At 42.2% G+C, this 27949-nt stretch overlaps 1 long non-coding RNA gene across 1 annotated transcript; it reads left to right on the top strand.

Moving 5' to 3' along the window:
• Positions 1–37: 37 nt before the first annotated feature.
• Positions 38–27949, top strand: LOC124797940. Its single transcript, XR_007016903.1, has 3 exons — positions 38–121; positions 27579–27759; positions 27841–27949. It is a non-coding gene; the product is annotated as an uncharacterized LOC124797940 (long non-coding RNA).

Raw genomic sequence — 27949 nt, 5'->3', positions numbered from 1 at the left:
CGTGTGCATGTAACTGATTGTTGCTTGTAACTGTATTCATTCTCATTGCATGAGTAAACTGAAATTTCAGGAACTGAATGCCATGTTAGTGTGCCTAGTCTTCGGAAAATAATTTTTAATTGTGAGTACAAGTAGAATTTATGTACAGCAAATTTAGCAAATAATTTTATTTGAACTAAGAATCGTGGTAGTACTTCGTTCAAGGGATTTGTAGTCATGAATGTAGTAAATTAGGCTTAGCGTGTAAGCGACTGTTGAATTATGGTAGTTCCCTAAGCGTACAATTTTTTGCCGAGTTGCTTATTGGCATGCAACTTCCTTGTCCAACAACATCAAAATTAAGCATAGTGATAGAATACCCACATAACAGCGTATATTTGAGAAGATTCCACAGTTTTTTCTGCAGATAGTGGAAAATGGACTGAAGAGTTTCTGGGAGAGATAGGCCTGCAGTTGTATCGTGGTGTAGGTGGCATTTTCCAGACTCGCTAGCGGCAAAAGCCGGTACGCTCAAAGAGACCCCTGCTGACCTTGTCGTATGTTGCCCATCTGAACTGTGAAAATATATATTGGTGAGCACTATACATTGATGTGGAGTATGTCGTGGGATACTTCCTAATATTGTGTAGAACTTCCTTTTGCCCGGCTTAGTCCAGCAACTCGACATGGCATGGATTCAACAAGTCGTTGAAAGTCTCCTGCAGAAATATTGATCCACGCTGCCTCCATAGCTGTCCGTAATTCCAAGAGTGTTGCCGGCGCAGGATTTTGTGCATGAATCTTCCTCTCGATTATATCCCATAAATGTTCGATAGGATTCATCTTGGGTGTTCGGGATGGCCAAGTCATTCGCTCGCATTGTCCAGAATGTTCTTCAGAGCAATTGTGGTGATATGGTGCATTGCCATCCACAAAATAATTTCTTCGGTGTTTGGGAACATGAAGTCTATTAATAGCTGCAAATTGTCTCCAAGTAGCCGAACATAACTTTTTCCAATCAATGATCGGTTCAGTTGGACCAGAGGACCCAGTCCATTCCATGTAAACACAGCCCACACTATAATTGAGCCACCACCATCTTGCACAGTGCCTTGGTAACTACTTGGGTCCTTGACTTCATAGGGCCTGCACTACATTTGAACCCTATCATCAGCTTATACCAACTGAAATCGGGGCTCATCTGACCAGGCCACAATTTTCCAGTCATCTAGGTCCAACTGATATGGTTGTGAGCCCAAGTGAGACGATGTCGCACTGTTAGCAAAGGCACTCACGTCAGTTGTCTGCTACCATAGCCCAGTAAGGCCAAATTTTGCCACACTGTCCTTGCGGAAATGTTCATCATACATTCCGGAGTGATTTCTGTGGTTATTTCACGCACTGTTGCTTGTCTGTAAGCACTGACAATTCTACGCAAACCCAGGGTTGTCAAGTGAAGACCATTACTGTATATGTAGATATCGCTATCTCAAGCCTTTTGTCACGTCAGTGTAGAGATGCATGATATAATGAATACATGTAAATAAAACAAATGCATAGCGGAATTCTAGAATAAATCAAAGACAATTTAGGGCATTAAGAGATGTGAAATGAATAAACTTGGCAAAGGTAATCCTATTGAACTACACAATGACATTAGCTTCTGGACAGAATTCAAATTTTTGGCCACCAAATAACACTTATTCTTCTCAAAATGACTGCAACCACAAGAACAAAAAAAATTGACCCATTGACAGCACATCTATGATTACCTAACATATCAGTCAATCAAATTTTATTGTTGTTCAGCTCATAAAGCAATAGACAAACGTCAAGATAACTTACATTTTTAACATTAATTACTAAATACAATTTAGTTTGGATTACATGCCATCCGCTAGATCAGTGTGCGATTTGCAGTGGGGGATGGGGGGGATATCCCCCCTCTGCATCAGACCATCCCCTCCTCTGGTTTTAGTTAAGCATCCCATCCTGGGATGTTTATTCCCCACGCACTGGAGTAAAACTTACATATAATTTAAATTTGTGGAGCCGAACACTGAAAGTTTTTGATACAGGTCTTAATATTAATACTATTAATATGTTTGCTTATTAATTTTGAAAAAGTGTTATGTATTAGATAAGCATTTTAAAACATTTAGAACTAAATGACAAGAGGACGCACGCCACATTTCTGTAGCATGCCACAATGTTGGAAGACGTCGCACCAGCGTAAACGAGGCTTTAGAGCCAGGTCTGTAATGTATGGTGGATGTGATGTGTTGCGTACGAAACTAAAACCTGCAATCAGATCCAAACGGCGTGGAAAACTGTGAAGAGGTGTCATCCTGCAGCAAAATAACGCTCGCCCACATTCTGCCAAACGGACAGCCGACGCAATAAAGGAGTTGAGATTCGAGGTGCTGGAACATCCACCATACAGTCCAGACCTGGCTCCAAGGGATTTTCACATGTTTGGACCATTGGACCATTAACGGAAGCACTACAGGGAAGAAGATTTGAAAGTGATGAAAAACGCCATTGCTCCGGTGCAATATTGGTTACAGATGCAACCGATAAACGTATTTTTCTGACGAAATTAAAAAAAAACTCGTAAAACGTCGGGAAAACTGCATTGAAGTCGAGGGATGTTGCGTAGAAAAATAACGCATGTTTCAGTTTTCTATCATCAGAATAAGCACAGCTTTTCACAAATGTACCTTTGCTATTTGAACTCCCATCGTATACCTGTATGTAGATGATTTTGTAAATAAGCTTTACCTATAATGTACTTTTAAAGATACAACAAGGAATGGCTTTTCTGATAGTGCATACGCGTGAATAGTGACTTTCGGCATTAACATCTATTTATAAATAACTGTTTAACCATGGGTAACGCCAGGGTCCAAGCTAGTAACATATATAATTATACTAACCCTCTAGGACATCCCCCCCCCCCCCCTCTGGTAAAAGCACAAATCGCACACTGCACTAGATACAGTATTGAAAGACAGTATTTTCAGTTTCAAAACATTCGTCTACTGTGTAGAAAGTATTATTTACTAGTATTCTGTACAACTTAGCTTTGAAGATATTGACAGGTAACTCTTTCAAAATCTAAACTTATTGTACAACTTAAGTCCAAGAACTAAATATGAATTCTGTGACTTGGATAGTCTTTGATATGGTACATCTAAACATGATTTGTTCCTGGTGTTATGGCTATGTACATTCCTTCTTAATGATATATTTGAAATATTGTTCCTAAAATACAATAGAACATTATAGATGTACAAGTTTATTACCGTCAGGGCATTGCAATTTAACAAACAAGGGTTTACAGTGTTCTAACTTATCTGAGACGGTTATTATTCTTACAATTTTTTTTTGTAAAAGTAGAATGCCCTTTACGTGACTGCTGTTTCCCCACAATAAGGTTCCTTATGTAGGAATTGAATACTAGAGGAATACTTGCATCACTAGAAATCAGTTTTACCAAATCAACTGTTAAGTAGGAAAAGGCAGAGTGCTACTTACTGTAAAGATAACGTATTGATTTGCAGACAGCCACAATTAAAAGATACTTACGCACAAGCTTCCGACCACAGCCTTCATCAGAAAAAGAGAAACACAAACCATTGATTAACACATGCAAGCACAGTTCAAGCACATATGATCACCAACTCCAGTAGCTTGGGCGAGATTGCAGCTATCACGTGGGGTGGTAGCACCGATCTGGAGGAGGTGACAAAGGGAAAGATATAGCAGTGTAAGGTTGGAGAAAGAGAGGAGTGCTGCCTGGCGTAGTGTGCAGAGGCTAGGATGTCACAGACTCAGTGTCAAGAGGTTTTGAGGCAGGGAGATGGAGAAAACATAGTGAAAAAGGAGAGAAGTGGAGAAAGATGGGGGGGGGGGGGGGGAGGGGGGGCAGAGGATGGAAAACAGAGTGTGGGAAATGGATAATTGATGGGGGTGATAGGACAGAGGGAGTGGAAACCATTGGTTGGATGGGGTAGGGACAGTATGTTACTGTAGGTTCAGGCCAGGATAATTATGGGAGCAGAGAATGTGTTGCAAGGATAACTACCATTTATGCAGTTCAGAAAAGCTGGTGTTGGAGGGTAGGATCCAGATAGCTGGGTAGTGAAACAGCCACCGAAATCAAGAATGTTATCTTCAGCTGCATGTTGTGCCACAGAGTGGTCTACTTTGCTCTTCACCACGGAACGGAGGGTGGCCATTCATCCTGGTGGACAGAGGGTTTGTAGGCACACCAATATAAAAAGCTGTTCAATGATTGCAGCAGAGCTGGTAAATGACACGGGTGCTTTCACGGGTGGCCCAATCCCTGATGGAATATGATAAACTTGTGACAGGAGTGGAATAGGAAGTGGTGAGTGGATGGATTGGGCAGGTTAGGCACCTAAGTCTTCCACAGGGAGGGGTAGGAAGGATTTTGGTCAGATGTCCCTCATTTCAGGGCATGATGATGGATAATCAAAGCCCTGGCGAAGGATGAGGTTCAGTTGTTCTGGTCCGGAGTAGTACTGGACGATGAAGGGGGCACACACCTTTGTGGCTGGTTCTTTCAGATGGTGGTTGTTGGGTGTAGTGAGAACAGAGTTACTGATAGAGCCTTCAGAAAGGGGGAGATCTACGTCTAGAAAGGTGGCACACTGGACAGAGGAGGATGAGGTGAAGTGGATGGGAGAGAAGGTAACGAGGTTGTGAAGGAATGAGGGTAGGTGTCTTGGCTCTGAGTTCAGATCATGAAGATATTATCAGTGAACCTGAACCAGGCTGGTGTTTGGTGTTTTGGGAGGCTAGAAAGGTCTCCTCTAGATGGCCCATAAATAGGTTGGCATAAGAGGGTGCCATGCAGATGCCTATGGCTGTGCCTTGGGTTTGTTTATATACCTTTCCTTCAAAGGAGAAATAGTTGTGGGTTTGTAAGGTGTATGAGGAATGAAGTAGTGGGTTTGGAGTCTGAAGGATGATGACAAAGTTAGTGATGATTAGGGATCCAGGAGGTAAGGGATGGGGATGGTGGAGAGTTGGTGAAGGAAGTACTATGTGATCTGAGGCTTTCCCGGCATAAATGCTCTTTGAAGGGTTCTCTGGTGTCCACCCAGATACGATCGTAGAATGCCCACAATATTTCAGCAAATAACTGTTCTGCCATGAGCAGGTGGTGCTGAAGCAATGATCTGTCCTCCCTCTGCCAATACTATTTATCTCTTGCGGGTTCAGGTGTGATTCCATGTGCCGGTGGTGCGCAAAGTGTTTGGTGGTGGGGAAGCGGCACAGTATCTCTTCAGTGGTCGTGGTAGAATGATCTCGTGTCTGCTTGCACCATTGCTCCTTGATAGTGTTTAGTTTTGGTTCCCAGGCCTTACTAAGTTGGTAACCAGTGTCCCTATTGATGAGGTTGTCTCTTACATGAATTTCTATGTCCTCTTTGAAGATGCAGTCTCAGTAGTTATTTGTGGAGGCCAGTACATCTGTCTCATCATAATTTGCTATGTGTCCAGTGTTTATGCACTGTTCTGCTAGGGCAGATTGGCTTGGTTGGCATAGATGTGTATAGTGTTGTTCTTTTTGTCGATCTTCCAGTGTACCAATTGTTTGGCTGATATAGGATTTGCCATAGCCACACAGATTTTGTATATGCCTGCTTTCTTGAGGCCTACATCATCTTTCACTGTTCCTATTAAGGCTCACTTCTTAGCCAGTGGTTTGGAAGGCTTTGCCAGTCTTGTGTTGCTCCTGTAGTCTCCCTGTTTTGGACGACATGTTGCCTGCAAAAGGTGGAAACGCCAGTCCTTTTTTCTGTTCTTCCGTTTGTTCTTCATCTTGGTCCTTACAGCATTTCTATTGTCAGAAGGCCCTTTGGATTTGATGGTTGCTGTGTCCATTCTTGCAGAACAAAGTCTGCAGGTGTTTGAGTTCCGTTGATAGGTTTTGTTCATCTGAGATCATATGTGGTCTGTGTACCAAGGTCTTAAGAACTCAGTTTAGCTGAGCTGGGTTGTGGCAGCTGGAAGCATGTAGGTGCAGGTCAGTGTGTGTGGCCTGCTCATAGTATTGGTTGTTGAAGACAAAGTAGGTTGATGTTAACACATACCTGAAAAGTTCTGTCAGTTCTCTCCCGAATTTCTCACTGATTGATAGAATCTTCCCGGGGGACTCGTGTAAAAAGTGACTCAACGTCAAAGCTGACCATGATGTCAGATCGTAAAGCTAGCTCCTTTAGGCAGCCAATGAAGTCCGTCGAATTCCAGATATAGTGCACACATTTTCCCATGAAGAGCCATAACGGGCCTGCCAGCTATTGTGCCAGAGGGTGTGTCAGTGCCCTTATATTGCTAATTATTGGCTGCATCCTGTCTTTTGCATCTTTGGAAGACTACATATCCTTGGTGCTACTGCCGAGCATTGGTGAAGTCTCTTGATATCCTTATCCTAGAGCACGCCATTTTTCAGCAAGTTGGAGGTGCTTTGTTGTATCTTCTTAGCAGGGTCTGTTTTAATTTTCTGATGTGCTGAATCATCAAATAATTGCAGCATCTTCTGTTCACAGTTGCATCTCTCAAGAATGACAGTAGCATTTCCGATAGGCCGAATGACTAACTCTGTATTTTATCTGTCGCTGCATAGTGCTGTTCTTTCCGCTCTGGAGATGCTGCTTCTGGCCACTGTTGCTCTCAAAAGAATCTGGCACATTTCCCTCCTGATTTCTTCACCCTTGTCATCTGGTAGCCCTCGAATTGCCTGTTCTACTGAAGATATTATTTCAGAGAATGGAAGAGTTGCAGGTGTTGGCACAAGGTTGAACCCCTTTTCAAGTACAGCTATAGATGTTTCATCAAGTGGTTTCCCCATGAGATTGATCATGTGCAGAACGATGGAGTGGCCATGAGGAGCCCTCTCTCTTTGGTGGTAGCCAACTTGTCCGCGGAGAGTTTTGAAGAAGTAGCCCTGGAAACCGGCAAACTGAAGCCTGTATGTTTCTTCTGATATGTGGACAACACATTTGTAATGTGGCCACATGGAAAGAACCAACTACAAATATTTCTACAACATCTAAATTCCATCCATAATAACATACAGTTCACTATGGAAATCGAGAAAGATGGACAACTATCCTTTCTTGATGTCATGGTGCAGTGCAGGTCAGGTGGCTCTCTTGGTCATAGTGTGTTCTGCAATGCTGCACACACTGACCTCTATCTACATGATTCCAGCTGCCACCTTCTGGCTCAGTTAAATGGAATCCTTAACACATTGGTACACAGACCACATATGATCTCAGATGAACAAAACCTATCTACAGAACTCAAACACCTGCAAACTGTGTTCTGCAACAATGGACACAGCAACTGCCAAATCTAAAGGGCCTTCCAACAATACAACTGCTGTATGGACCAAGATAAAGAACAAATGGAAGAATAGAGAAAAAGGCCTGGTATTTCCACCTTTTCCAGCAACATGTTGTCCAAAATAGGGAGACTACAGAGGCAACACAAGACTGACAATGTCTTCCAACCACCGGCTAAGAAGCGCGCCTTAATAGGAATGGTGAAGGACGATGTCGACCTCAAGAAAGCAGGCTTATACAAAATCCATGCGGCTGTGGCAAATCTTAAACCAGCCAAACAATTCGTACAGTGGAAGATCGATAAAAAGAACACCAACACTATACACACCTATGCCAACTAAGCCAATCTGCCGTAGCAGAACATGGTGTAAATACTGGACATGCAGCAAATTATGACAAGACAGAAGTATTGGCCTCCACGTATAACTGCTAGGACTGCATTTTCAAAGAGGCCATAGAAATTCACATAACAGACAACTTCAGGAACAGGGATGCTGGTTACAAACTCATTAAGGCCTGGGAACCAATACTAAGCTTTATCAAGGAGCAGTGGTGCAAATGGACATGAGATCATTCCGCCACGGCTACTGAAGAGATGCTATGCTGCCCCTCTTGCCCCCCCCCCCTCCCCCCCCCCCCCCCTCACCATCTCCACTTCCCCCACCACCTATCACCCTGTGCGCTGTTGGCGCATGGAATCGCACCTGGACCCACAAGAGAAAAATACTAGAGGCAGAGAGCAGACAGGTCAATGCATCAGCACCACCTGATCATGGCGCAATGGTTATTCACCGAAATATCATGGGCATTCGACAATATTATCCAGCTGGACACTTGAGAACCCTTCAAAAAACATAAGTGGTTGGTGTCTTTGACATGGGAGACTACATTATAAGCAATTGGTTGGAGGTGTTGGTCAATTAGGGCCTAAATTCTTTCAGTGGGGGCACAGAAACCAGCCAGAATGGGGTGTCCAGGATTGTTTGGCTTGTGGATTTAGGGGAGCAAGTTGAAGGTGGGTGTGCGGGGATTGATAGGGCTGAGGAGGGAAATGGATTCAGGTGAGAGATTCTGGGAAGCACCTAAGGCTTTAAGCAGGGAGGTTGTGTGTTGGACTTCTGGGATGGGATCACTCTGGCAGACTTTATAGGTGGAGAATTAGATAATTGATGGTGGCCTTCTGCCAGCTACTCACTGTGATTCGTAACAACAGTGGTAGAACATTTGTCTGCAGGTACTAATGATTAGGTCAGGGTTAGTTTTGAGGTTGTGTGTAGCTGTTCTTTCTTTTGCTGAAAGGTTATTGTTCTGAGGAAGGGACTTGGAAAACGATGGTGAGGCTAAGTTGGAGGTAAGGAATCCTGAAAGCTGGCCAGCAGGTGGTTAGGTGAGAGCGGGTGAGGATCACAGTTGATTTGTTGTATGATGTGGAAAAGTCAGGGTTTGTCAGTGTTGGAATTAGTTTGGCTTTGGTTGCAGGGATTGGCAGCAAATGTTTCCATTGCACAGATCGGGAGAAGGAGAGTAGGTCTTTTGACTACTCCAGCATGGTTAAATTTGGGTTTGGTGCTAAAAGTGAGGCTTTTGGATCAAACTGAAGATGGAGTGTTGGTAGGGAGTTTTGGGGGATGTGAAAAGTTGAAAATGTCAGCTACGCAGGGTTTCTGTGACTGAGGGGCGGACGAGGCAGAAACCTGTGGATTGGATAGAGGTTGGAAACTGGTGCCCTGACATATCAGTAAGATGCCAGCTGGTTTAACAATATATGTTTGGAATGCTCCTCCAGTTTCTGGAGAGCAGGGGATCAATTTTAGATATGTGAGCTGGGGTTGAACAGAAGCAGTATCTTGCAGAGGGAGCAAAGGTTGTTGTGGAATGCCTTTGGCCTTTGGATAGGACTGAAACTTCTGTGGAGCTGAGGGTTTTGGTGGAAAGGTTAACAACAGTGTTATGGGAATGTTTCTGCTTTGCATTTCTTGGGGTGCCGGTAGGGAGTTTTTGGGGGAGAGTGAAGTTTAAAATGGCAGCTAGCAGGCACCTTCCTAGACATGGACCACCTCCTCTCTTGTGGCTCCATTCACACCCCTGTCCACATTAAACCCACCAATCACCAACAGTACCTGAATTTTGGTAGCAGTCATCCCTTTCACACTAAAAAAATCACTCCCAAACAGCCTGGCTACTCAGGGATTGTGTACCTGCAGTGACAAGAAATCTTTTACCCAGTATGCTGAGCATCTCACCAAGGCCTTCACAGACAGGCACTATCTCCCATACGTAGTCCGCAAACAGATCTCCCATGCCACTTCCCCTCACCGCTTGAATTCTTCCACCATCCCCAATAACCAGCCACAAAGGAGCACCCCCTTCCTTCATCCATTATCACCCATACCTGAACAACTGAATCACATCCTTCGCCAGGGCTTTGATTACCTATTGACATGCCCTGAAATGAGGGTCACTCTACCCAAGATCCTTCCCACCGTCCACCTAACCTCCATAACATCATAGTCCATCCGTATGCCACTCCAAATCCCAACCTCTTGCCTAAAGGATCATATACCTGTGGAAGACCCAGGTGCAAGACCTGCCCAATCCACCCACCCAGCACTTCCTATTCCAGAATCAGAAATCCATCATCTCATATCATACATGTTAAAGCATTGATTTAGTGATAGCATTTTTGTACCAAGGTGCTATATAATTTTCTTTTTACTGAATCAGTTTCAATCATTTGAAAATTGTCTTTTTTGACTTATTGTATATTTTCATCCCTTTATATTGTAGGGTCTGCATGAAAAGATTGAGTCTGTGTGTAGGAAGCATGAAACTTTCCTTGTTTCTAGTTTCATATCTGTGCCAGAAGGTATTTGGAGCAAACAATTCTGGATTATTATTTATGAAAAGAATTATTTCATATAAATACCGGGATGGAACACTTAGTATGTTTAAGTCACTAAATGGCTGACAGGATTCTCTTAGCTTTGCACTACACATGTTCTTTATAATTTTTTCTCTAAAGTTAATATTCTTGTCAAATTGCTAGCATTTCCCCAAAAGACAATGTCATATCTCACTATTGCCTCAAAGTAGCTATGGTACAATACCTTTTTTGTGTCTTTGGCAGTGACATTGGCTAGGACTAACATAGCAAATGCCAAGCTGTTCAGTTTATTTTTTAAGTAGTCTGTATGTGAGGACCATGACAGATTTCTGTCCAGCTGCATTCCTAAGAATTCAACACTCCTGTTTTGTTTAGTTCCAGACTTCTGTGTGTTACTTGAATATCACCTATTTTAGATTGTTTTGCCTTAAAAAGCATAAGATATGTATTTGAAATATTTAGTTTTATGCCATTTAGATGAAACCACACACCTAGATTTTCTAGGGTTTTAATGACATTTTTGGGAATTTTTTCATCTACATCTACATCATACTTTGCAAACCATCTAATGGTGTGTGGCGGAGGATACTTTTGGCGCCACTATCTGTTCCCTCCAACCCTGCTCCACTCACAAATAGTGCATGGGAAGAATGATTGTCAGTAAGCCTTTGTATTGTCTCTAGTTTCTCGAATTTTCTCCTCATGGTCAATATGCGAGATGTATGTGGGGGAAAGTAATATGTTGTCCGACTCTCTTGAAAAGTGCTGTCTTGAAATTAATAGTAAATCTCTCTGTGATGCACAATGCCTCTCTTGTAATGTCTGCCAGTGGAATTTGTTTAGCATCTCTCTCGCCAACTAAATGATCCCGTGATGAAACGCGCCACTCCTCGTTGGATCTTCTCTGTCTCCTGTATCAGTCCTACCTGATAGGGATCCCAGATGATGAACAATACTCAAGAACTGTGCCTTACTGGAATCAAGGAACACGGCATCAACTTGAGCACCGTTGTCCACTGCTCTTTGGATCTCATGGAGGAACAGAGTAAGCTGAGTTTTGTAGGATCTCTGTTTGCAAAATCCATGTTGTTTTTCATAGAGGAGATGTTCATTTTCCAAAAATGTCATAATTTGTGAGCATAAAACGTGTTCCATAACTCTACAACAGATTGACGTCAATGATGTAATTTTATAATTGTGTGGATCTGTCTTATGACCTTCTTAAAAACAGGAATGACTTGCGCTTTTTTCCAGTCATTAGGTACCTTTCGTCGCTCAAGTGATCTACAATAAATTATTGCTAGAAGGGGAGCAAGTTCTTTCACATAATCTTTATGAATCTTATAGGTGTCTCACTGATACTGCCACCTTTCCACTACTAAGCTATTGTAGATGCTTTTCAGTTCCGTGATCAGTTATCTCAATAGCTGCCATTTTGACATTCATATGGTGATTGAAAGGAAGGACAGTGTTACAATCTTGGTGATTGAAAGGAAGGACAGTGTTACAATCTTCCACAGTGAAACAACTTAGAAAGACCAAATCCAATATTTCGACCTTCTCTCTGTTATCTTCCGTTTCGGTGCCGGTGTGGTCGCTGAGAGAATGAATAGATAATTTTGACCCACTTGATGTTACATCCGACCAAAACTTCTTAGGGTTTTTACTCAGGTTGGTTGACAATCTATTACTTTCAAAATCCTTAAACACTTCTGCCATTGCTCTTCTTATGCTCATTTTCTCTTCGTTCTGCTTTTGCTTGTCAGCTAGGTTTTACCTTCTCTTGAATCTGAGATGAAGTGCTCTTAGTTTACGTAGCGCTTTTCTAACACTGCTCTTAATTCATGGTGGATATTTCCCGTACATTAAAATCTTACTTGAAACATACTTGTCTAGGTTATATTGAACAATGCCTTTGAATTTTTTCCATTTGTTCTCCACATCTTCATCCTCATCACCAAATATTTGATGCCAACTGCTGAGATATTCTGAAATTTGTATCCTGTCACCCTTACTGAGCAAATATTTCTTCCTACCTTTCGTTACATTCATTGTAGGACCTGACGTCATAGATGCTGTCACAACCTTATGATCGCTGATACCTTCCTGTATGTTAACTGATTCGATAAGTTCAGGTCTGTTTGTTGCCAGGCAATGTAAGACATTATCCTCATGAGTTGGTTTTCTAACTATATACTCAAGGTAATTTTCGGACAAGATATCCAGAACAAAGCCATATGAATCCCTGTCCCTGGCTCCAGCTTTGATGGCACAACACTCCAAGTCTATACCTGGCAAGTTGAAGTCACCCTTTTACAATGGAACAATCAGGAAAATTACTAATGGTATTCTGCAAGTTCTCTCTGAAGCACTCTACAACTACAGATCCTGACCCAGGTGGTCTATAAAAGCATCCGATCACCATTTTTGACCGTTCTTTGATACTCAATTTCACCCAGATTAATTCACATTCAGAACCCATGATAACTTTGCTAGATTTTATTGAATTTTTTACTGCAGTAAACACACCTATCCTGACAAAAAACATTTCAATCTAAACTTAGGACGTTGTTGTCACTGATGTCTGGTTTCAGGCAGCTTCCTGTTCCCAATACTGTTACCTTCAGTAAATGATACTAATTCTGGGACCTGTCTGTAGATACTCTTGCAGTTTACTAAAATCATATTAATCTTTTCTATCCCTGATTGTGAGAACCAAGATTCTCTGAGGTCACTGTGGCTGATTTAACAGGCAAATAGTTTTTGATCCCAAGGGAGGGATTCTCTAAACTTAAATAAGCACCATGTGCATACCACATGTACTCCGTTACCCTAGTAGCTGCTTCCTGCGTGTAGTGCATGTCTGACCTATTAAGGGGAACCCTACAATTCTGCACCTGATAGCGGAGGTCAAGAAATTCGCATCTGTTACTGTTGCAGAGTCATCTGAGCTTCTGGTTTAGACCTTCCACTCTGCTCCAAACCAAAGGACCACAATCAACTCTGGGTACGATGCTATAAATAGACAGCTTAGCCTGCACCCCATGTGCTTTGCTAGTTGCCTTCACCAAATCAGCCACCCACCAAAAGGAGCAGAGGATGGCCTCAGAACCCAAGCGGCAGTCATCATTTGTGCCGACATGTGCCACTACATGCAGCTGGTTGCACCCAGTGTGCTCGATAGCCGCTGGCAGAGCCTCCTCCACATCACAGATGAGACCTCTCGGCAAATATACCGAATGTGTACTGGAATTATTTCATGCCTTGCCTGCTATCGCCCTGAGGGGCTCCATCACTTGCCTAACATTGGAGCTCCCAATGACGAGCATATGCACCCTCCGCACTTGTCCGGACTGGACAGGAAATCAACTGCTGATCCAACAGGAGAGGTATCCCATCCTGGCTCAGAGTTATCATTAACACTAGGTAGCACCTTGTACCTGTTGCTGAGACCTAGGGAGCCAGCCACATGGCCTTCTCCCTCTTTTGCCTTATGCCCAGTGACACGTGAACCCACCACTGTCTGCCACCCACACTGGAGTGTGGATGGAGCGGTCAGATGTTGCATATCAGAAGCCGCACCAATGTCTGGGTCACCAGGGGATTCCATTGGCACCAAAGATGTCACAGGTCTCGTCACTGGTGCCCCGACGTCACTGCAACTTTGAGCATTAGGCAGAAGCTTGTCTATGGTAGCTAATGCAGCTTCCAGCTGTTTACAGACAGTGGCCAACTCTCCTTGTGTCTGTTCACAACAAGCACAGTACCTAGCCATATCATACTGTGTATAAAATAGATGTAAGGTCTCAAAAGGTGCTACTGAGTTTGAGATGTATACAAAATATACCAAAGAAGAATAAAGTAAAACTAAAATTTGCTGTGCAGATTACTCACCATACTCTGAGACTACAAACTATTAAATAGAAATAAATTTCTTTACTGAAGTTGATGTACGAGGGTGAGTCAAATGAAAACCTTAAATTTGTAATAACAAATCGAAATTTCGCGCCGTTATCCTGGAAGTTGGTAAGTGTGGTACAAACAGTGTGCAGAATGGCCTGTAGGTGGCAACATAGTGTAGATGCACACATACCATTGCAGTATCAGTATAAAGATGGCTGTCCCACTTGCGACTTGTACCAGGGAAGAACAGCTTTCTGTTATTTGGTTTTTGCTTAGTGAAGGTGTGAAACCTATTGAAATTCATTGACAAATGAAGGTTCAGTACAGTGATGCATGTTTGTCACAGCAAAAAGTCTATGAATGGAGTAGGAAGTTTGCAAATGGTGTGACTTGAGTGGAAGATGCTCCTCATCCAGGTCAGGCACAACGAGTTGTGACTCCACAGAACATTGCTGCAGTTGAAGCCATAGTGAAGGAAAACCGCTGAGTGACACTGAATGACATTGCAGCATGTTTACAGATTGGTCATGGGTCAGCACACCACATTGTGCATGGTGTGCTTCAGTTTCACAAAATGTCTGCAAGATGGGTGCCACGGCAGCTGACTCCTGAAATGAGAGAACGACGTGCTGATGCTTGTGAAGAACTTCCTCGGCACTTTGAATGAGAAGGTGATGGCTTCCTTGCAAGAACTGTTACTGGGGACAAAACCTGTGTTCACTTCCACCAACTGGAAAGCAAGGAATGGCGCCATTCCTCATCACCAAAACCAAAGAAGATTCGAACAGAACCATTAGGAGGGAAGGTTATGCTGACTCTCTTTTGGGATGAAAAAAGGCATCATTTTGGAGCATTACATGCCTAGAGGGCCCACTGTCACCAGTGCATCGTACACAGATCTCCGAAAAAGTCATATGCGGCCTGCAGTCAAATCAAAGCGACGTGGATTGCTGTCAGCAGGTGTCCTTTTGCAACATGACAATGCAAGGCCCCACACTGCCTGTACAACTGTTGCAACAATCACAGACCTGCATTTTGATTGTCTTCCTCATCCACCATACTCACCAGATGTTGCCCCAAGTGATTTCCATATGTTTGGATCACTCAAAGATGCAATGGAGGAAAGAAGTTCCATTCTGATGAAGAGGTACGGCATGCGGTGCATGAGTGGTTGCGCAGACTACCAAAAGAATTTTTTTCTAAACGAATTTATGCACATTGTAAGCGCTGGAGGACTTGTGTTGAGCGTGGTGGAGATTTGTTGAATAGTGATACAGCTTTGTACCACTTCTGCACAACAAATAAAATTAAAAAAAAAAATTTAAGGTTTTCATTTGACTCACCCTCGTATTTACAGATACCTGTTATTAGAAACCTGTTTACCAAAGAGTTACTGCATGAGATAAATAGTCAAACTAAAATGCACTGATCTAAACTGTATGCTGTCTACTGGCACAAAAGTAAAACTAAGTGGCTTGACAGTTTCTGGCAATGGGAAAATTTACTCTAGAAACCCCCCTACACAAGTATATTCACAAGACTTTTGCAAAAACAAAAGCTATGGTTAATTTTCTAACCACTAGTTTATGCAGTAAAATACATAAATATAGTTTACTTCTTTGCAGAAGCACGTGAAAAAAAAACAGACTAAATTAATTATTGTTTATCAGACAACCGCTGCTGCTGCTGGCAGCACTGCTGAGCATCCTCTCAGCTCGGCGACAGCCGCCACACTGCATTTTTATTTTCTATTTGCATTTTTATTTTCTATGAGTACCTATGTGTCGTAAAACTGAATGATGATTTATATTTATGGTTAAGTTGTATATGTAGAAAAAAAAGTATTGGGCCTAGAATTGATCCTTGTGGTACCCCCTGTCAGGCAGTTCTCTATTTCGAGGAGTATTTTCCTTTGTCTGATGTTATGCCTACCCTTTGCTGTCTCTTTGTCAACTATGACTTAGTTACACAACTGTAAAACACCACCTGTAATTCCAGTCTTGTCACAAGTTTATCCTGCTCAATCAGGGATTGGTCCACCTGTGAAAGCACCAATGGCATTTACCTACTCTGCTTCAATCATTGCATAGCTTTTTGTATTGGTGCGACTACAAACCAACTGTCCACCAGGATAAACGGCCACTACCAGACTGTGGCCAAGGGCAAAGTAGACCATCCTGTGTCAAAGTAGACCATCCTGTGTCAAAGTAGACCACCCTGTGTCAGTGGGTGCTTCACTACCCGAGCGATCAGGATCCTCCCCTCCACCACCAGCTTTTCAAGCTGCGTAGATGGGAGTTATCTTTACAACACATTCTATGCTCCCGAAATCATCCCGGCCTCAGCCTATGGTAACATAGTGTCTCCACACCCTCCACCCAACACTTTTCAACCCATGTGTCCTGTCACCTCTTCCCCATACCTGTCTCCTACACTCTTTGTTTGCCACCCTCTGCCAATGCATCTGCTCATCTTCCCCCACTCCTCTCCTTTTCCACTCCATTTTCCCCATCTACCTGCCCCTCAACTTGTTGATGCTGTGCCTGTTTGCATTCTAGTCCTTGCACACTCCACCACACAGTGTTCCTATCTTTGTCCACATGTACACTGCTATCCCTTCTCCTTCCTCTTCACTGCCCTGTCCAGATTGCTGTACCATCCCACGTGATAGTTGCTTTGTGGTCTGAGCTGCTGGAGTTGGCAGTCATGTGCATGAGGTGTGCTTTCTTGTATGAATGAATGGTGAGCATTTCTCTTTCTCTGATGGAGGCTGTGGCCAAAAGCTTATGGGTAAGTGTCTTTTAATTGTTCCTGTCTGCAACTTAGTGTGTTATGTTCACGGTAAGTAGCAATCTGTCTTTTCCTACATTTTTGATATTCCTACCCAGTGTTTCCATTGTTCAACAAAAATGATTATGTCACAGTAAACTAGTAACTCTTTGGGTTGTAATGATATTCCATTCAAATCAATAAAATCTTGTGCTAACTTGGAAGCACTTCCCTTTAGTTACTTTAGTCGTGTTTCAATGAGTAAACATGTATTTTCTGAAAGACTGATGTATATAGTAAAAATACCCTTTTACAAAAATGGAGAGACTAAAAGAGCGTGTTATTATTTGTGTATGTTATTAAACTAACTTTTTCAATATGAGAAATTTGCGCCAGATATACTCAAATGAAGTAGTGCATTTGTTAAGACACTGGCTTCAGACTTTGGAGAATTGATGCGTAATGCTCTGTCTAGCCACTCTGATACATGTTTTCCCTAGTTTTACTAAATCACTTCAGGCTAATGCCAGGATGGTTCTCAGAAATGCCACAACTGTCTACCTGACTTGTTCATTTCTTGTTAAACTTGTCTGAATATTCATATGTCTGTAGGCTTATATATGTCCATTCTGTGTTGGACAGATTGTAATCAACTTGTGAAAGGTTATGATTAGTTTTATTCCTTGATTAAAAATTCACTTAAACACAAGATGCATAACACTTGCAATTAAGAGTGATAATAAGAAAAGGGTATGCAACAGAATAACAGCCAGTGTGTTGACGAGAAGTGCCAAAAATAAAAAACAAATAAACAATTCACCAAACACGCTAAGAAATTATATACATTCAAAGGTAAACAATACAGCAAGCTGCATACACAACAGTTAGTTGCCCCCGTACTTAGTTGACATATCCAGTATCTTTGTAAAAACATCCTTGGACGAATAATGACAAGTACTAAAGTTACGTCTAATTGTGGATCTGCCTCCCTCCTTCTTGTATTCTCAAAAATGTTTAAGGACGTTGCCTGCAGCAGAGTGTTGAACCACCTAGTGAGAATTACATGGTACAATGCTACATGGTACAATTCTGCCTCCCCCCACCCCCAACCCCCCCATGCCCCTCCCATTTCCCCGTTTCCCTTCCCATCATTTTGCTCATTTCATAATTGGTGTGTAATATATGCACATAATATGCATCTTAATGCTCATCAACACAGTCAAGATTTCAAGTGTGTGTGTGGGGGGGAGGGGGGATTGGGGGGGGGGGGGGAGGGGGGGTATGGCACTGTCACACTATCTGAATCACCTTTCTGACAATAACCATTTGACAACAGCTCATTTTGCTTTCTGTAAAGGTATCTATGCAGCAAAACAAAAATTTACCTCATTGACGTTTTATGTGATCTTGTTGAAGTCTTTTGTTGTGTAGATCATTAATTTCTGCTCTGGAAACTAAAATGGTATGTGACAGTCCTGTTGGGTTTGCAGTCAGAACTTCAAGTCATGTTGACACAGTGTTTAGGTGACCCACATGGTCTTTGTTTTCAGACAAGGTCTTGCTTTTGTAGTCTCATTGAACTGGTGCTGCACTGGAGCTGGTGAACCTGTATCAGCTAAAATAGGGAAAATTTAAGAAGCTTTAACATCAAGACCATGTTCTGTGTGTCAGTTAAGATTGTTGTTGTTGTTGTGGTCTTCAGTCCTGAGACTGGTTTGATGCAGCTCTCCATGCTACTCTATCCTGTGCAAGCTTTTTCATCTCCCAGTACCTACTGCAACCTACATCCTTCTGAATCTGCTTAGTGTATTCATCTCTTGGTCTCCCCCTACGATTTTTACCCTCCACGCTGCCCTCCAATACTAAATTGGTGATCCCTTGATGCCTCAGAACATGTCCTACCAACCGATCCCTTCTTCTGGTCAAGTTGTGCCACAAACTTCTCTTCTCCCCAATCCTATTCAATACTTCCTCATTAGTTATGTGATCTACCCATCTAATCTTCAGCATTCTTCTGTAGCACCACATTTCGAAAGCTTCTATTCTCTTCTTGTCCAAACTAGTTATCGTCCATGTTTCACTTCCATACATGGCTACACTCCGTACGAATACTTTCAGAAATGACTGCCTGACACTTAAATCAATACTGGATGTTAACAAATTTCTCTTCTTCAGAAACGCTTTCCTTGCCATTGCCAGCCTACATTTTATATCCTCTCTACTTCGACCATCATCAGTTATTTTGCTCCCCAAATAGCAAAACTCCTTTACTACTTTAAGTGCCTCATTTCCTAATCTAATTCCCTCAGCATCACCCGACTTAATTAGACTACATTCCATTATCCTTGTTTTGCTTTTGTTGATGTTCATCTTATATCCTCCTTTCAAGACACTGTCCATTCCATTCAACTGCTCTTCCAAGTCCTTTGCTGTCTCTGACAGAATTACAATGTCATCGGCAAACCTCAAAGTTTTTATTTCTTCTCCATGAATTTTAATACCTACTCCGAATTTTTCTTTTGTTTCCTTTACTGCTTGCTCAATATACAGATTGAACAACATCGGGGACAGGCTACAACCCTGTCTTACTCCCTTCCCAACCACTGCTTCCCTTTCATGTCCCTCGACTCTTATAACTGCTATCTGGTTTCTGTACAAATTGTAAATAGCCTTTCGCTCCCTGTATTTTACCCCTGCCACCTTTAGAATTTGAAAGAGAGTATTCCAGTCAACATTGTCAAAAGCTTTCTCTAAGTCTACAAATGCTAGAAACGTAGGTTTGCCTTTCCTTAATCTTTCTTCTAAGATAAGTCGTAATGTCAGTATTGCCTCACGTGTTCCAGTGTTTCTACGGAATCCAAACTGATCTTCCCCGAGGTTGGCTTCTACTAGTTTTTCCATTCGTCTGTAAAGAATTCGTGTTTGTATTTTGCAGCTGTGACTTATTAAGCTGATAGTTCGGTAATTTTCACATCTGTCAACACCTGCTTTCTTTGGGATTGGAATTATTATATTCTTCTTGAAGTCTGAGGGTATTTCGCCTGTTTCATACATCTTGCTCACCAGATGGTAGAGTTTTGTCAGGACTGGCTCTCCCACGGCCGTCAGTAGTTCCAATGGAATATTGTCTACTCCGGGGGCCTTGTTTCGACTCAGGTCTTTCAGTGCTCTGTCAAACTCTTCACACAGTATTGTATCTCCCATTTCATCTTCATCTACATCCTCTTCCATTTCCATAATATTGTCCTCAAGTACATCGCCCTTGTATAGACCCTCTATATACTCCTTCCACCTGTCTGCTTTCCCTTCTTTGCTTAGAACTGGGTTTCCATCTGAGCTCTTGATATTCATACAAGTCGTTCTCTTATCTCCAAAGGTCTCTTTAATTTTCCTGTAGGCGGTATCTATCTTACCCCTAGTGAGATAGGCCTCTACATCCTTTCATTTATCCTCTAGCCATCCCTGCTTAGCCATTTTGCACTTCCTGTCGATCTCATTTTTGAGACGTTTGTATTCCTTTTTGCCTGTTTCACTTACTGCATTTTTATATTTTCTCCTTTCATCAATTAAATTCAATATTTCTTCTGTTACCCAAGGATTTCTACTAGCCCTCGTCTTTATACCTACTTGATCCTCTGCTGCCTTCACTACTTCATCCCTCAAAGCTACCCATTCTTCTTCTACTGTATTTATTTCCCCCATTCCTGTCAATTGCTTCCTTATGCTCTCCCTGAATCTCTGTACAACCTGTTAAGATTAGGGTTCCGTTAAAAATAATCTGGGGCTAAAGCTGCCCAGAGTTTATAAGAACGCCACTGAGGAAAACATACATTGATCAAACTATTCACACTGTTGAGGATAGATGAGCGGAACATAATTGTCATGCAGTGTTACAACAACTTGAAAAATTTACAGTGATGGAGCACTGCTTAACCAAGTGACACACAATGAAATATAATGAGGCACAGGTGATTGCTGTTTCTTATTACTGTAATTATATTCTGAAGGAATCCATTGAAATAAGCTGGCTGACAATCAAATTAATAAGGACAATGGCTATACTCTAAGCAAGTCATGGAACACTGCATGATGTGCATTAAAACACTACATTCAGAAGTGGCAGAATAATTGGTTGTCTGGGCTGTGGCAGCAATAGGTCTTCTTGTTTGTCTTTGCCTTTGGTGGCATTGCTAGTATCCTCTGCAGTTAGGGCAGCACTCATGACAGTCCGTGCTTGGGATGAGTACTCCCTGCTAGCATATATAGGTTCTCCAGTTCCAGCATAGTATCAGTCTGAAGAGATTTAGCCAACAGCAACATCTCACCTGAAGATGAGAGCCATGTGGACTGTCAAAGTATTTTGTCAGTTTGGGGTAAAGATCTGGCTACAAACACAAGAAGAGTATCTCCAAGTTTTTTCCACTGGAAAAATGTATGAAGTTTTTAAAACAGTGTGGAGTCAAATGCATTCCTCTTGAATGGACCGAGTCATATCTTAACAGTATAAAAGAGAGAGTGTCACACTAACAAACGAGTTCACAAGAAAAAGAGTGCCAAATTAAGTAAGAGATTTATTGGAAGTTGCTAGTCTGCTAGCTTTAGTCTGGATGTGACTGACTGGCATGCAGATAGTGGCGCCCAGCATGTACCATGGCATAATTATGTGCCATCATTTTGCTGCAAATGGTTGACTTTATGGCATTGAGTTCTTTTGCTTAGATGTGTGCCATTACACTCATCTCCTCTTTGAAGAATTCATCCTTTCAGATTCTCTCTGTTGCTGTATCTGGAACTAGCTAATGTTGTATAGTACATTTCAGACACATTCAGTTAGCCTTCCATTCACATCATCTATAGGAGTCCTTCTGTAACAGTTCAGCAGCTAAAAAGGATACCCATGTACAATTAAAATCTTTCCATGTTTTTAAGGTTTCAGTCACTGCCTCTGGAACTATCACTAGACCTGCTAACAAGTACCAGGATAGGTGAAATGGGTTGTCACACTTATACTTTTGTTCACTTTATACATGTGTAAGTTCGACCACCAGGCAGCACTTTTCTTTCAGGATGCAGCAGATTAATGATGTGGGTCAGTGTGCCAGCAAGCCTGGATGCAGTTTTTTATGGTTCCTAGAGAAGACTACATGAATACCAAGCTGGTAGCCATGTCCCACCTCAATTACATGATTCACAAACATTTCAAAAATATTCTAAATACTTGCTTTACTTGTTGATTAAAGGAGACAACTCACAGAAAAGCAGAAGCATTGAGTCATCAATAGACCCACACTGAAAGAAAGAAGCACACACACACCTATGCCTGTACATGGTAACATTGGGACTCACACTACCAATGCTGCATTTCACCAGACGGAATAGGCTATGGTGGGGGTTGTGTCAGGTGGTGTGAGTAAAGTAGAAAGTAATGAACAGCAAGGTAAAGTTTGGTATGGATGGCCAATGGCTTGGAGGGAGGCAGCCAGTTTGCTGGATACGAATATGTGCAGGAGGGGTGACAGGAGCGTGGTTGCACAGTTGCCTGAACCAGTAGAGAACTGCACACGATGAAGGTATGTGGGGACATGAAATGGGAGGGGATGGAAGGAAGAAAGAAGAGGAAACTGTTGGTTACCAGCAACTGAGACCAAGACAATTATGGAAGCAAAGGATGTGTTGTGGGGACAGTTCCCATTTGGATGGTTCAGAGCAGCTGGTGATTGAGGAGACGAACCAGATTTTCTGCATTGTTAAGCAGCTACTGAAGTTGAGCTTGTTAAGATTAACTATATATTGTGCCACTGGGTGGTCAACTTTGTTCTTGGCAACAGTTTGATGATGGCCATTCACCGTGGTGTTCAGCTGGTTGGTAGTCATACTGGCATGGAAAGCTCTGCAATGTTTTCAGCAGAGTTTGTGTATGATGTGGCTGCTTTCACAGTTGGCTTGCCCTCTGGTGGAGTATTATATGTCTGGGACAAGACAGGAGTAGGAGGTACTGGGTGAGTCTATTGAGCAGGTCTTAAACGTTGGGTCTCCACAAATATATGATCCCTGTTTTAAGGGGTAGGGAGTGGAAGTAGTATAGGGATGGACTAGGATGTTGAGTAGGTTGGGTGGGCAACAGAAGACCACTTTCGGAGGGGTGGGAAGGATTATGGGTAGGATGTCCTTCATTTCAGAGCATGATGAGAGACAATTAGAGATCTGACTGCTGTCTTCCTCTTACCCAATGGCCATCCACCCTTACCCCTCTCCCATTGCTCCAAAAGCTAGAAAGTTTGTTTTCTTTTTGTGTGTCCCTATCTTGTGCTTTTAGGTAAGTGGTCTCCTTTAATCCAAAAGTATTTACATTCTGCCAGAACTTCCCTTTAGAAATGTTCTCATGTTTTCAGAGGAGTATAACACTAAATTCAATCACTTGGGGAATACAGTTTCCATTTTGGGAGGGTGGGGGTGTGGAAGGAGTTTGTTGTGGGGTGGGGTGGGGGTGGGGGGGGGGGGGGTGTTGTGATGGCAACAGGAACGTAGGGCATTATGGCAACTTACACCACCAGATTAACAAGCTCACTCTGTGCAGGTATTGGATAAAAGCAAGGAAAGGCATTGTGTATGATGTGTAAATGATCAATAGAGCAATGCATGCAACATGTGTTATCGTTGGCACACGACGTGCCACATATCTGGCAAAAAGGGACACTGCAAGAATTTGTTTTAGGAGTACTTCTGTGTTTTTATTAAACCAACCTACTGATGTTTAGGGTCACTGCCTTTTCAGGCAGCTGATACAAATCTTTGGGCCTGTTGACATCAACATGTGCTTTTACTAGGAAAGTTTCCAATTTTACAAACAAGACCCATGTCCAGTAAATTTTCTAGTGGTAGTGATTGGAAATTGGACAATGTTTTTGGGATAGATTATTTCCACTCTTTGGCTTTGTGGTTCATGTAACAGTTCAGCCACATGAGTTAACATTTGTGTGTGTGAATGTACATACTTCTAGTAGAGAAAGTTCAAGAGCTCATAAGATAGTGTACATTTCTGTTGCATGTTTCTATACCTCACACATCAGTTGGATGTTGAGTATATTGGATGGTAGTTTTGTGTGTCACTTCTGTTACTGTTCTTGTAGATGAGTGTAACCTGTGCTTTCTTTCAACTACTGGGCACAGTTTTTTATTTGAGGTATCTGCTGTATATTATGGTTAAAAGAGGGGCTACATCAGCCAAAAATTTGGTATAGAATTTGATAGGTATTCATTAGGCTCTTGAGCATTATTGAGTTTTAGAGATTTCGGATATTTCTCAGCATCACTAACAGAAGTATCTATATCACTTGTCTTTGCAGTGGTGCAAGAACTAAAGTGGGACAATACTCCTGGATTTCTCTTTGTGAAGGGACATCTGAAAACAGAGTTCAGCATTTCTGCTTTGCTTTACTAAACAAAATATGTGAGTGAATGAATGAAATGAATGCCTTAAGGCTCTCTCTCATGATGGGAGTCACAGAATGTTGTAAGTCTGCTTCTTCAACAACAGATATTTTATTAAGTGCACATTATTTACTTATAAATCACAGAAAGTAATATTTCCTGATTCATTTGGAAATATATGAAAACTAAAAGTTCTGAAGGTTGATGCTTATTGGTCAGTATAGTGGAAGTTTGTTGAATAACATACTTGTTAGGGCTGGATAGCACTGTAGGTTCTACTTGAAAGCACTCAGATATGAAACACTCTCAGAGCACTCATATGTCATCAGTTCTTTCACTGATTACACAACTGTTGGATGATCAATGTGTGAAGACAATACTCCATTAGTCAGACAGGCAAGCCCAAGAGAAGTCCATGTAGCAGGTTTGTTGTCAATAGGTACAGTGGAGAGCTATCTGTAAGCATTAGCAGGATTGTGACAAATGAAGCCACTTGCGGTAGATGCTCTTGTTGTTTTGCCATATGATTTAGCACCAGTGGATGTATCCTTCCATGTCTTGCCTATTGTCAGCGCCAGATGTGTGCATAATTATATCAGTTGATTCAGCGAGTCATTCAATAGGATTAGAAGATCTCTTCCCCCCCTGATTTGCCCATAGTGCCAGCCGGTGTGGAGGAGGATGAGTTGGTCATGATGTGGCATGCTGCTAAGGCTGGGACACAGCTTCATATAATGCTGGTGTTGGTAGAGAAGACATTTCTGGCTCTGGTGCCAGACAAACAGGAGGCAATGGTGGTTCATACTAGCACTTTTTGCTGGTTCCAGAGAAGGCTGTCGGTCTGACATGAGAACCAGAGCAGACTGGGGGGCTTCCTGTGTACATCTGGAACCAGATCTATAGAGGTAATGGATGCCAGCTGGATAACCACCCATCATTGGCTCATTGAATCGACAACTAAAATTCACATGCACATGATCCCGTGGGTGGGAAGGCATAGGCCATGGCTGATAGGCTTCGGGCACTGCTGGTTACAGCATCCTACAAATTTGTCAGTGTTTATCCATGCATGGTGTCCTCATTGACAAATGGCCAGCACACATATTGGTGGACCAAATTCTTCATGGTAGAAATACCCAGTGGGACTGATGTAGGAGCCGCAAAGCAGAACTTACGAAAAAATGTCTTCTGCGCCCTACATCCAAGCAACCCCTCCCATGTGTCTATATCTCATTGGCACTGTACTACTGGTATACTAGCTTAACAGATGTTGTTTTGAATTAATTGATGGGAAAGCATCATTGATGAAAACTTCAACAAATTGCATTTACAACATATTAAGTAAATCACAGAGAGCAGAAAGATAAATATGAAATCTGTTTATAGTAATGTACAAGTGTCATGAAATGAGCGGATGTCGAGCCCAGGATTGGGTCCTCAGTTCGAGAAGGTACTCTGTCTGTGAAGGAAAGAAGGCATTCGGTGATAAATATGGATACAGTATACAGATAAGTGAAGTATCAGTGAATGAAGAAACACATGTACTGATGTCATTTGGGCAGTTCTGTTACTCATCTTCATTAGCTCATTGGTGGCCCGGGCAATGTTCCTTGGATACCTGAGTGATGGAATGTCCAGGCAGAGTGTCAGGAGCTGTGTGATGTTCCAGCTGAGCAGTGAGTTTTTACTTTTCTTCAATTGAAAAAAAATTATTGTAATTGAATGATTAGTGTTATTATTGATCAGTAAAGATGCATGCTGCTGAAAATATTAAATGAGTTGGTATCTTCTGCACCTTAGCTGATTCAGTCAATGGTACTCGCAGAGTTTTGTGCAGAACAATCTTGCTCATCTGCATACATACTGACTTTTGCAATCTGTCTTGCATTTGCTGGACATAAGTTGAAGAAGCCTCTCAGAAACTGGGGGCTTCACTTTGGCAGTAGAAGTCAGCCATCACTTTCTTTGTCAACTCGTGCCTGCACTCTGTGGATCCAGGTAGGACAAATAAGTGTGACTGATAGGGGCTGTTTGCTGCACAGATTCGTATGGTCAAGTGGGCACACCTTCAAACAAATTTGCAACTCATATATACATTATGCTTGAAGTAAGTATAATCAGAGTGGGACAATTGTATTGATGTGTATTCGGATGGACAGAAGACTTCCACTTCCAAGTCCATGAAGTGCTTTAGGAGGTCGACAAAAAATCAATCCATGAAGGTACAATTTAGAAGCACCATGATACCAACAGTTTCACAAGTTAATTTTTCTATTGAATGCAGCAAACTGGGATGCACTAATAACCATGCTGATGACAAAATGCAATGAAACTGGAATCACCTCAAAATAGTGCGAATGGTAGAATCCTGGCTTCAGGTCACAAGAGTAGGGGAAGATGTTAATCCCCTGTTCTTAATGAAGGGTTTCCAACTTCCCTCCAAAGTATGTTTCCTCAAGCCAGGGATAGCTACAGCCTCTCAGCTCGTCCACCATCTGGGAAGTGCAGCAGAGAAGATGCCAACCATATTCTCTGCCTCCATGCAATAATTGGTTGCGACTCTGCGTACACATTATTCAACCAAGACAATGTTAAATTTCTTAAGACCCTCTCCAAAAATCGTGATCTTGAATCTTACATTATTAAATTCACTGATTCTTTAGCCTATCTAAAGGTAATAACAGTTCCTGTTGAGAAATTTCTGATCGCCCTTTATGCTGCTAACCACCCAACCATAGCAGCATGAGACACGAGCCACAAAACACAGCTTCCATGCTCCTACTGAAGCTGCAACTCAACAACACACAGACTTTTTCATCAGGTACAGCATGGATTGGAAACCTCTTGGATAAAGAGCAGTGAGGGTGGAAATTGCCAAACAATGGGTAGGTTCCCATAACCACACTGAAATCTCCAGTCCTCCAGAGGCTTCTTCAGCTTATATCTTGCAAGTGGAAGACAGATTGGCAAGGTTGGTGTGTGGGTGTAGGTGCACAGGGCTGCTCTTCAAGAAACTGTGCCAGCAATATAAAAGGTTGCACTCAAACATCAACAACAATGTTGAATATAGATGATGAAGATGACCAGGAGAATCCCCTTGCAGTACTGCTGCCTGAAGCAGGTGGGGTGACACTAAGTATTAATTTGTGTAATACTTTGCAGCGTTACCCATCTTTCATAACCAGTTTTTCTCTGTCATAACAGTAATCATTCAATTACAATAATTTTTTTCAGCTAAAGGACAGCAACAACTCACTGTTCAGCTTGGACCTTCCACAGCCCCTGACACTTTGCGAGGTCCTTCCATTGCTAAAGTCCTTTCGCCTGGACCTTCTGATTCCCAAGAAACATTGCCTACGCTGCCAACAGCCAACCAGAGATGAGTAAAAATACTGTGCACATGACTTCAGTGGAGGTATTTCTTCATACATCATTAGTTCACTTATTTGTCTTTTGTTTCCATATTCTGCCACTAAATGCCTTCTGTCTTTTGCAGATGAAGAATTTATTCAAAGTGATGACCCAATTGTGGACCCAAAATTCACTTATTTCATGACACATGTACATTGCTACTTACAGATTTTGTGTTCATCTTTCTATTCAGT

Source organism: Schistocerca piceifrons, chromosome 5 (assembly GCF_021461385.2).
Source record: "Schistocerca piceifrons isolate TAMUIC-IGC-003096 chromosome 5, iqSchPice1.1, whole genome shotgun sequence".
Taxonomy (NCBI): Eukaryota; Metazoa; Arthropoda; class Insecta; order Orthoptera; family Acrididae; genus Schistocerca; species Schistocerca piceifrons.
This window is presented reverse-complemented; position numbering and strand designations above follow the sequence as displayed.